At 36.7% G+C, this 9,778-nt stretch overlaps 1 non-coding gene across 1 annotated transcript; it reads right to left on the minus strand.

Annotated features, from left to right (window-relative positions):
• Positions 1-609: 609 nt before the first annotated feature.
• LOC138835173 (U6 spliceosomal RNA) lies at positions 610-719 on the minus strand. Its single transcript, XR_011374490.1, has one exon. It is a non-coding gene; the product is annotated as a U6 spliceosomal RNA (small nuclear RNA).
• Positions 720-9,778: the final 9,059 nt, after the last annotated feature.

Here is a 9,778-nt window from a genome sequence, read left to right on the forward strand (position 1 = left end):
TTGCAAAATTACTGTACAGAAGGGTCACACTTACATAAGCAAGGCAATGACTACATTTCCTAACAAGCATTGTTAACTCCTCCTTTATTATTCCCCTACTATCCCTTCCCTTCCACCTCCACAAGTCCACTCACATCCTCCCTTCCCCCGCCTCAATTGTAAAGTTCATTTTACAACATAGTGTCTTGTGCATCTCATTGTTACAATGGGTGAATCTGTATTCCTATTTAAGCATTTTCTTTTTCTCCTTCCCATCCAAAAATTAGAAGAGACTATATACAAGATGTAGGTGCACCAACTTCAAATACAGTGAAAATAAGTGATTTAACATGGGGTCCGAACATATAAAGAAACAAAAAAAAAACCATACTGAACGTTATACGTATGTGAGAAACAATAGCAAGAAAGAAAAAACCACTTGTGTCACTAACTTCGGTTCATTTACCTTAACATAATCTTTTCTGGTCATATGTACATAGCTTTTGACCTTTTCTGCTTATCCCAGACATATATTAGTTATTGAAAATTAGGGAAACCATGGGACTTATGTTTGTTTGGACTTGGCTTATTACACTTCATAATCTATTTCCCAAGGCTTTCCACTTCCTAACAAATTAGGCAATGGAATGACAGGAATTTGCCTGTCATCCTTAAGCAGGGGCCATGTTAATCTTCTCCGTATCATTCCAAATTTAGTGTATATAATGCTTCCTCAATACTTCTCAGGGAGCAGAGGAGGGAAGGCCATCCTTCACCCTCCAGTACTGGAGATCTCCATCTTGGATACTGACAATGCTCGGTGGAGCTGCTAGCTCCAACTTAAGCCTTGGATGAAAACTAGAGTCATTTAGTAGGTCACAAGAATCTGAGCTGACCTGCCAGACTGAGCTCCACCCAGGGAAAAGTCACCCAGCTCAGGCGCTAGCCCCAGGAGTGGCTTTCTTCACTGGGTAATCAGAGCCAGAAGCTGCCCCTCCTTTAGCAGCCTTGACAATCAATTGAAATTCAGTAAACAGAAACCCTGAGAGTGACTCCAGGCTGGGCTCTGTGAGTTTATCACAAACTAGCCCCAGGGAAAAGCTACTGTTTGCTGAAAGGCTTCAACACTACCCAGAACCTAGCCTCATCACAGCATCTCCAAACTTGAGGAAAAAGCCGTCTCCCTCTTTTGTGATACTCAAAGCAGATCTCCCTTCCATTGAACTAACCTGGGAGGAGGATCACAAAATCCTGGGTAAAGCAGAGCATCTTTCTGCCTGTTCAAACAAACTGACTTAAGAAACCAACCAAGCCACAGGAAAATCAAACACCCCAAAAAGACCAGAGACTCCAACCTGAGGCTGGTTATGGACACAAGGGAGATACATGATTTTTCCTACCCCTCACAAAAATTTTGTTTTTCTTTTTTTTTTTTTGGTACCATTTTTAAAAAAATGTTTTTGGAAACTTTTTTTTAATTTTTACATTTTTTGAAAAAAAATTTTTCTAGTAACTTTTTTTTCTCTTATAATTTTTATTTTAGGAGTATATGTGTGTGTGCATGTTTCTTTCTTTACTTTTCTTTTTCTTTTAAAAAATTCTTTTTGTTTTTTGTTTAGCTCTACTGAACTTCTGATCTTTTCTTCTTTTTTCTTATCCATTTCACCTTTTCTTCTCTTTTGTTCTTCTTTATGTGACTTAATTGTTGTTCTGAACATCCTCAGATAAACCCATAGTCGATTAGTAGACCTTATCCCCCATTGTGTACACACTTAATCCACAAATTCATTACTCAATTCAAAACCTCTTAGACTTAAATTCCTTAATATCACCACTACCTCTTTATACCTATATAATATTTTAAGTATTTTTATTTTTAAGTTTTTCACATCTCCTTTATATTCCTCCCCGTGTCTCATTATATTCACGTTCTTCTCTGAATAGTTTGTATTCCTTTCTGCATCATATTTTTAATTTTTACTTTTCTACATTTTGGTCACTTTTTTTCCCTTTCTCTTTCTTCTTTTTTTCTCTCTCTCTACTTTCATCCTATCCAACTTATTTCCTACTTTGAGATTAGGACTCAGTTAACTCTCCCTGTACCTTCCCACATCACTCTATTCCTATTGTTTACCCAAATCTCTCCCTAAACCTAATAATTTCTGGTTTACCAAATTCTTCTTTGTGGTTCGCAGCCGATTAATATATAGTTGTTTAATGTTGAATAGATGTATCTGTTGAACTAGATTGTATCTGCAGAATATTGACTGTGCAAATACAGACATTGGGTGATGCTTTGATTAAGAAAGCGTTCTAGCAAAAAACTGGTGTTATTTTCATCCCAAATGGGCAGAGTAAGTTGGAAAAACACAAGAAAAATGGCAAGTCCGGGTATCTTCACTCCCACTCATGATAATCAGGGGACAGAACAGATAAAGGAAAACTCCACTGCTGGCAAACAAGATAAATGAAAATATTGAAAACATACAAAGGACTCTGTATGAGCATGATAGGGAAAGAGAGAAGGCAAACAAAAGGTCAATGCAGGAAAAGATTGAAAACCTACAAAGGACTATGTATTAGTGTGATAGGGAGAGAAAAGAGGCAATCCGAAGATTTATACAGGAATATCATGAGCGTGAGGAAGGTACTCAAAAAAATGATACAGTATTTGCGTGAGCAGATAGAGAATACTCAAAGAGAAAGGAAGGAAAGGGAGTGACCAGGCTGAGAACACGCAAAGTGAACAACAGGATGGCATGAACATCAGAAAGCTAATACAGGAATTGAGAGAGCAGGATGAGAATACACAAAGATCACTAAAGGCATTCATGGGAGCCATTAAAAAAGAGCTGAAGGAAGTCAGGGAGACCACAAATGGAATGCTGAATGGAACCCAACAGAAGGAATGGAAGTCCAAGGAAACCATAAAAAATCAAATAAGTTATTTCAGAATAAACACTGGACACCCAATTAAGGAATTTAAGATGTTCATTCAAGATCTAAAACAAAGCTGCAACAAAGAATTTGAAGCCATCAAAACTGACTAATTAGAAGGAGAAGAAATTAAAATTAAATTAGAAAGTCTTGACAGCAGGTTAGACCATGCAGAAGATCGAATCTCGGGGATTGAAGACAGCCTAGATATTAAAGAGAAAGAACATACATCCATCCAAGGCAAATCCAAGAAATATGATAGATCTATCCAAAACTTGGAAGACACCATCAGAAGGCCTAATCTGAGGATAATGGGTGTAGAGGAGCACCTAGAAACAGAAGTTAATGGTCTAGGAAATTTGTTTAACAGCATCCTAGCAGAGAACTTCCCAAACATTCAAAAAGATAGGCCTATTCAGATATAAGAAGCTTTTAGAACTCCAAATAGACCAGACCAGAATAGAACATCCCACAGTCACATTATAATACACAGGATCAACTCAGACAAAGGAAAAGATCCTTAAAGCTGTGAAGGAGAAAAGATTAATCAGCTATAAAGGGAAACCAATTAGAATCACCTCAGATTACTCAGCAGAGACAATCAAGGCAATAAGAGCCTGTAATGATGTATGCCATGCCCTCATATCAAACAAGTACCAAGGAAGAATACTCTACCCAGCTAAACTCTCCTTCACAACTGAAGGCCAAATAAAAACCTTCCATAGCAAAGAAAAATTGAAACAATACATCTCCACCAAACCAGCCTTACAAAAGATTCTTAAAGATGTCCTACACATAGAAAACCAACAAGACCATAATAAAGGCCAAGAAACTGCACCCAAACTGAGAATCCAAGAACCAAAGGAAGAACCCAGGTTTAGGGGCCCCCAAGAAGGTGGATAACAAGGCAGGAACCCCCAAATACCTCTCAGTCTTATCTCTCAATATTAACGGACTTAAGTCTCCATTTAAGCGACATAGACTGTCTAGTTGGATTAAAAAACAAGATCCTTCTGTCTAGTGCCTTCAGAAGTCACATCTAGCCCGTAAAAACAAACACATTTTCAATGTTAAAGGCTGGACCAAAATCTACCAAGCAAGCGGCCCCCATAAACAGTTGATAGTTACAATCCTAATATCAGATAAAATAACTTCAAATTAAAATTTGTGAGAAGAGATAAAGAAGGTCGCTACAAGCTATTTAAGAGATCCCTCCTTCAGGAGGATATTACAATTCTAAATATCTATTCACCAAACAATGGAGCACCCAAATTTATCCAATAAACACTACTTTCCCTCAAATCCAACATAGATCCAAAGACATTAATTGTTGAGGATTTTAATGGACCAATCTTCCCAATAGATAGGTCAACTCGGCAAAACCTCAACAGAGAAACCGCAGATCTAAACAACTGCACAGATCAACTAGTTGTTACATCCATCTACTGAATATTTCACACAGCAGCATCAGAATACATGTTTTTCTCAGCAGCACAGTGAAAAATTTCCAAAATAGACCACATTTTAGGTCACAAAGCAAACTTGTACTAATTCAGAAATATTGAAGTTATATCATGCTTTCTCTCTGACCACAAGGGAATACAATTAGAACTCAACACCGAATGCCACCAAAGAAAGTCCTGTAATACACAAAGGCTGAACAACACACTATTGAATGACGAGTGGGTCATGGAAGAGACTAGAAAGGAAATTCAAATTTTCATGATATTCAACAAAAATGAGCACACAAATTACCAGCTCCTCTGGGACACAGCACAGGCAGTACTCAGAGGCAACTGTGTAGCTCTGAGTTCCTACATCAACAAATTGGAGTGATCTGAAACCAACAATCTAACGAGACATATGAACCTCCTTGAAAGAGAGCAGCAAGATACACCCCAATCCAGTAGACGGAAAGAAATAATTAAAATTAAATCAGAATTAAATGAATTAGAATACAAAAAAGTATAGAAAGAATCAAGAAAACAAAGAGTTGGTTCTTCGAAAAAATTAACAACATTGACAAACCCTTAGCAAATCTTATGAGAAAAAGAAGAGAACACACCCAAATAAATAAACTCAGAGATGAGAGTGGAAACATCATCACAGAAACAACCAAGATTCAGAACATTATAAGGGAATACGTCTCAAAATTTTATCTAATAAGTTTGAGAACTTGGCAGAAATGGACATTTTCCTAGCAAATATTGACATGCTAATACTAAACAAAGATGAGTTAAACCATCTTAACAGGCCCATATCAAGCATTGAAATAGAAACAGCAATAGGAAACCTCCCATCTAAGAAAAGTCCAGGACCAGATGGTTTTACAAAGGAATTCTACACAGGCTTCAAAGCAGAGCTCACACCAATACACCTCCAACTCTTCAATGAAATTGAAAAAGAAAGCTCACTACCGAACACATTCTATGAAGACATCATATCCCTCATCCCAAAACCAGGCATGGACTCATCAAAGAAAGAGTATTATAGACCCATTTCTTTGATGAACATTGATGCAAAACTTCTCAACAAAATTTTGGCCAATCAACTTCAACAATTCATCCAAAACATAATACACTATGATCAAACAAGATTCATTTCAGGGATGCAAACCTAGTTCAATATATGCAAATCAGTTAATATTATTCATCACATCAACAGGGGCAAGGATAAGAACCACATGGTTATCTCAATAGATGCAGAAAAAGCATTCAACAAGATCCAGCACCCCTTTATTATGAAGGTTTTGGAAAACTTAAGAATCCATGGAACATTCCTCAATACAATAAAAGGTGTACATGACAAACCTAAAGCCAGCATTATACTTAATGGTGAAAAACTAAAGCCATTTCCTCTTAACTCAGGAACAAGACAAGGATTTCCACTCTCTCCACTTCTCTTCAATCTAGTTTTAGAATGCCTAGCTACAGCAATAAGACAAGATGCAAACATAAAGGGGATCCAAATAGGGAAAGAAGAGATAAAATTCTCCCTCTTTGCAGATGACATGATCTTGTACTTAAAGAATCCCATAGACTCCACTCCCAAAATAATCAAGCTGATTCAAAACTTTGGCAAAGTAGCAGGGTATAAAATTAACCCCCCAAAATAAATGGCTTTTCTGTTTTCCAACAATGATAAAAGTGTGGCTGAAATTAGGAAACTACTCCATTTGTAATAGCCCCACAAAAAATAAAATACCTAGGAATTAAGTTAACCAAAGAAGTGAAGGACCTCTATGATGAAATCTTTAAAAACTTGAAAAAGAAGATCAAAACAGAACTTAGAAATGGGAAAAACTTCCACATTCCTGGATTGCAAAGATTAACATCGTAAAAATTGCAATACTTGCCAAGGCTATCTACAAATTCAATGTGATACATATCAAAATTCAAACCTCCTTCTTCAAGGGAATAGAAGAGGCAATCCAAAAATTCATATGGAACAATAAAAGACCCCGAATAGCAAAAACGCTCCTCACCGGAAAGAACACTGATGGAGGAATATCAATACCAAATTTCAAACTCTACTCTAAAGCCATAGTAATCAAAACAGTTTGTCACTGGCACAAGAACAGACCTCAGGACCAATGGAATAGAATTGAAAACCCAGAAATGAACCTACAGACCTATAGCCATCTAATCTTCGATAAGGTAACTAAAAAAATAGAATGGAAGAAAGACAGCCTCTTCAGTATATGGTGCTGGCAAAATTGGTTAACTACTTCTAGAAAACTAAAGTTAGATCCTTACATATCACCCTGCACCAAAATCAACTCATAATGGATCAAGACCTCGGAGTCAGAGCAGACACTCTGAAAACATTAAAGAATGGAATAGGAGAAACCCTAGGTCTCTTTGTCACAGGCCGAAATTTTCTTAATAGCGTCCCAGAAACACAACAAATCAAAGAAAGGTTGGACATATGGGATTGCATGAAGTTGCAGAGCTTCTGCATGGCAAAGGACATAGCTAGCAAGATCAATAGAAAGCCCATGGATTGGAAGAACATCTTCACTAGCCATACAAAGGACAAGACTCTCATATCTACAATATACCTGGAACTCAAAAAATAAGTCTCCCAACAACAAATCCTCAAAGAAACAACGGCCCAATAAATATGTGGGCTAAAGGGTTAAAGAGAAACTTTTGTGAAGAAGAAAGAAGGATGACCAATAGACACATGAAGAAATGCTCAACCTTCCTAGCCATAAAATAAATGCAAATTAAAACAACATTATGATACGACCTCACCCAAGGAAAATAACAACAGATGCTGGAAGGGATGGGGACAGAAGGGAACATTACTTCGTTGTTGGTAGGAGTGTAAACTTGTTCAACCTCTTTTTGAAACTAGTATGGAGATTCCTCAAAAGACTCCACATAGAGCTCCGCTATGACCCAGCAATCCCACATTTGGGAATTTACCCAAATGTTTACCAACAAGACCACACTAAAGCTACCAGCACAACTATGTTTATTGCAACATTATTTACTATAGCTAAGATATGGAACCAACCCAGATGCCCCTCAGTAGATGAATGGATCAAGAAAATGTGGTATATATACACAATGGAATTCTAACCCTCCATCAGAAAGAATGTGAGTGCCCCATTTGTTAGGAAATGGAAAGACTTGGAAAAAATTATATTGTGTAGTAAGCCAAGCCCAAAGAAACATAGGTCCCATGGTTTCCCTTATTTGCAATATCTAGTATATGTATGAGTCAAGCAGTAACGGTCAGATAAGGTGATGTTAGGAAAATGAACCCTAAGATATGTATTTAAATGTTTTTTTTCCTTTCATTCATTTGTTTCTAATGTATTTATAAGATTATTTCTTAGTTGCTTTGTATGTCCCTCCCCCATAGTATAACCCCTGCTTTCACTGTATTTGATGTTGGTATAATTTGTGGAGGGGAAGGGGAAAAACAAGTCATTTAAACAAGGATACAGATGTACCCGTTGCAACAATGAGAAGTACAAGTTTTCATGTCGAAAACGAACTTTACAACTTTGGTGTATGTGGGGGGTGAGGAGTTAGTGGGGGGCCGGGGGGAGGCTGGGGAGGGATAGGAAGGGGAAACAATTCTTGATAAAAAATGTACTGAATATCTTGCCCATGTAATTGTAACCCCTCTGTACAGTATGTTACAATAAAAAATAAATAAAAAATAATTCCAGATATTTATTTTTCAAGAGATGTGTAGGAGGCGGAATTCAATTATTCTATACAAGGGACCTGTCATAATGAACAATACAGTAAGTGTTAAGGTTTGTTAAAAGTTTTAATGTTTGAAATGTATTTAATTTGGGGTATTTGCTTATATATGCCCAAACTAGGTCTGTTTGGCAGGTCATAATTCTTTTCTATAAAATAGTTAAGATTCATGGTAGCAGATATATACCACTAAGTATGTACATTTCAGAGTTTAGAAACTTTACTAATGAGACCTTGCAAAGTCTCAGTGTAAAGTACCAGAATAAAGAGTTGACTTTGTTATCTACACAGTTTCTATTAAAACTATAGCACTTCCTTACTTTATATGTTAGCGAGGAACAAATGAAGATATAAAACATATACAAATTACAAGATCAACCACAAATGGTAATCTTAGTGGGTGACTTTAACCACTACTCATAGCCTATAAAATTATTGTTGAACATCATAATCTTAGCCACTGTTAACTGTAAAGAAATATGACAATAATAAAATCTAATATACAATTTAAATACTGAAAACACTGGTAATTGTTTTGTTTTTTATTTTATTAATCATTGATACTTAATTATCGGCTTTCTGTATTTGTAGCATTGTTTTCCTTGTTGTAATAGGATACAACTTTTTGTAAGTTGTCATTAGGAGGTACTTTGTGAAGGTTACTGGGATAGCCAAACCATTTTTTATAGGTGCATGTAAATTTAAAAAGAGGAAAATTAATAACAACATATTTATTTTAAAAATGGTCAAGTAGAATCTGAATCAGGAATACTGATAAATGTCCACACTTAAAATCCTAGACCTAGGCTGTAGCAGAGGTATTACAGTGTTGAGGCCAAAAAAGTGGGAGACTGTGTTTTGTTAGTTTTTTTTTTTAATTTGGATTTTTTTGGTCATGAGGCTTGAACTCTGGGGCCAGGGTTCTGGCCTTCAGCTCAAGGCTAGTGCTACCACTTGAGCCACAGCACCACTTGCATCTTTGATTTCATGCTCTGGGCATTGTCCACTTTAGCCACAACTCAAAGCTACCACAATGTAGTATCTTTTTTACAGCCTCATTGGAAATAAAAGTCTCATCTTTCCTGCCTGGGTTGGCTTCAAACACAGATCTTCAGAATTCAGCCACCTGAGCATTTAGGATTATACTCAGCATCATCTCAGTTTTTAGGTAATTTTTTGCCAGTATTAAATCCTTGTAAGTCTTTCTGTAGCATTGGCCTCCAACCACCACAGAGATTCCCTTTGAAGTATATTTATTCTTTTATTTTTATATGTTTATTGTAAAAACACTGTATAGAGGGGTTAGTTACATGAGCAAGGTAAAGCATACATTTCCCATCAAGCATTGTTACCTCCTCCTTTGTATTTCCCCTACCATCCCTAACCTCCCAGCTCCAAAACTACATTATACACTCCTTCCCACACCCCCTAAATTGTAAAGTTTGTTTTTCAACAGTGTCTGGTGCCTCTCATTGTTACAATGGGTCAACCTGTATTCCCATTTAAGCATTCTGTTTTTTCCATTTCTCTCCCCAAACTAGAGAAGTGTATATACAAGATGCAGAGCACCAACATCAAACTCATTGGAAACAGGGGTTATGCTGTTTGGGGGTGGGCAGAATATAAACAAACAAAAATCA

This window comes from Dipodomys merriami, unplaced genomic scaffold (assembly GCF_024711535.1).
Source record: "Dipodomys merriami isolate MVZ:Mamm:240054 unplaced genomic scaffold, mDipMer1.0.p SCAF_23, whole genome shotgun sequence".
Taxonomy (NCBI): Eukaryota; Metazoa; Chordata; class Mammalia; order Rodentia; family Heteromyidae; genus Dipodomys; species Dipodomys merriami.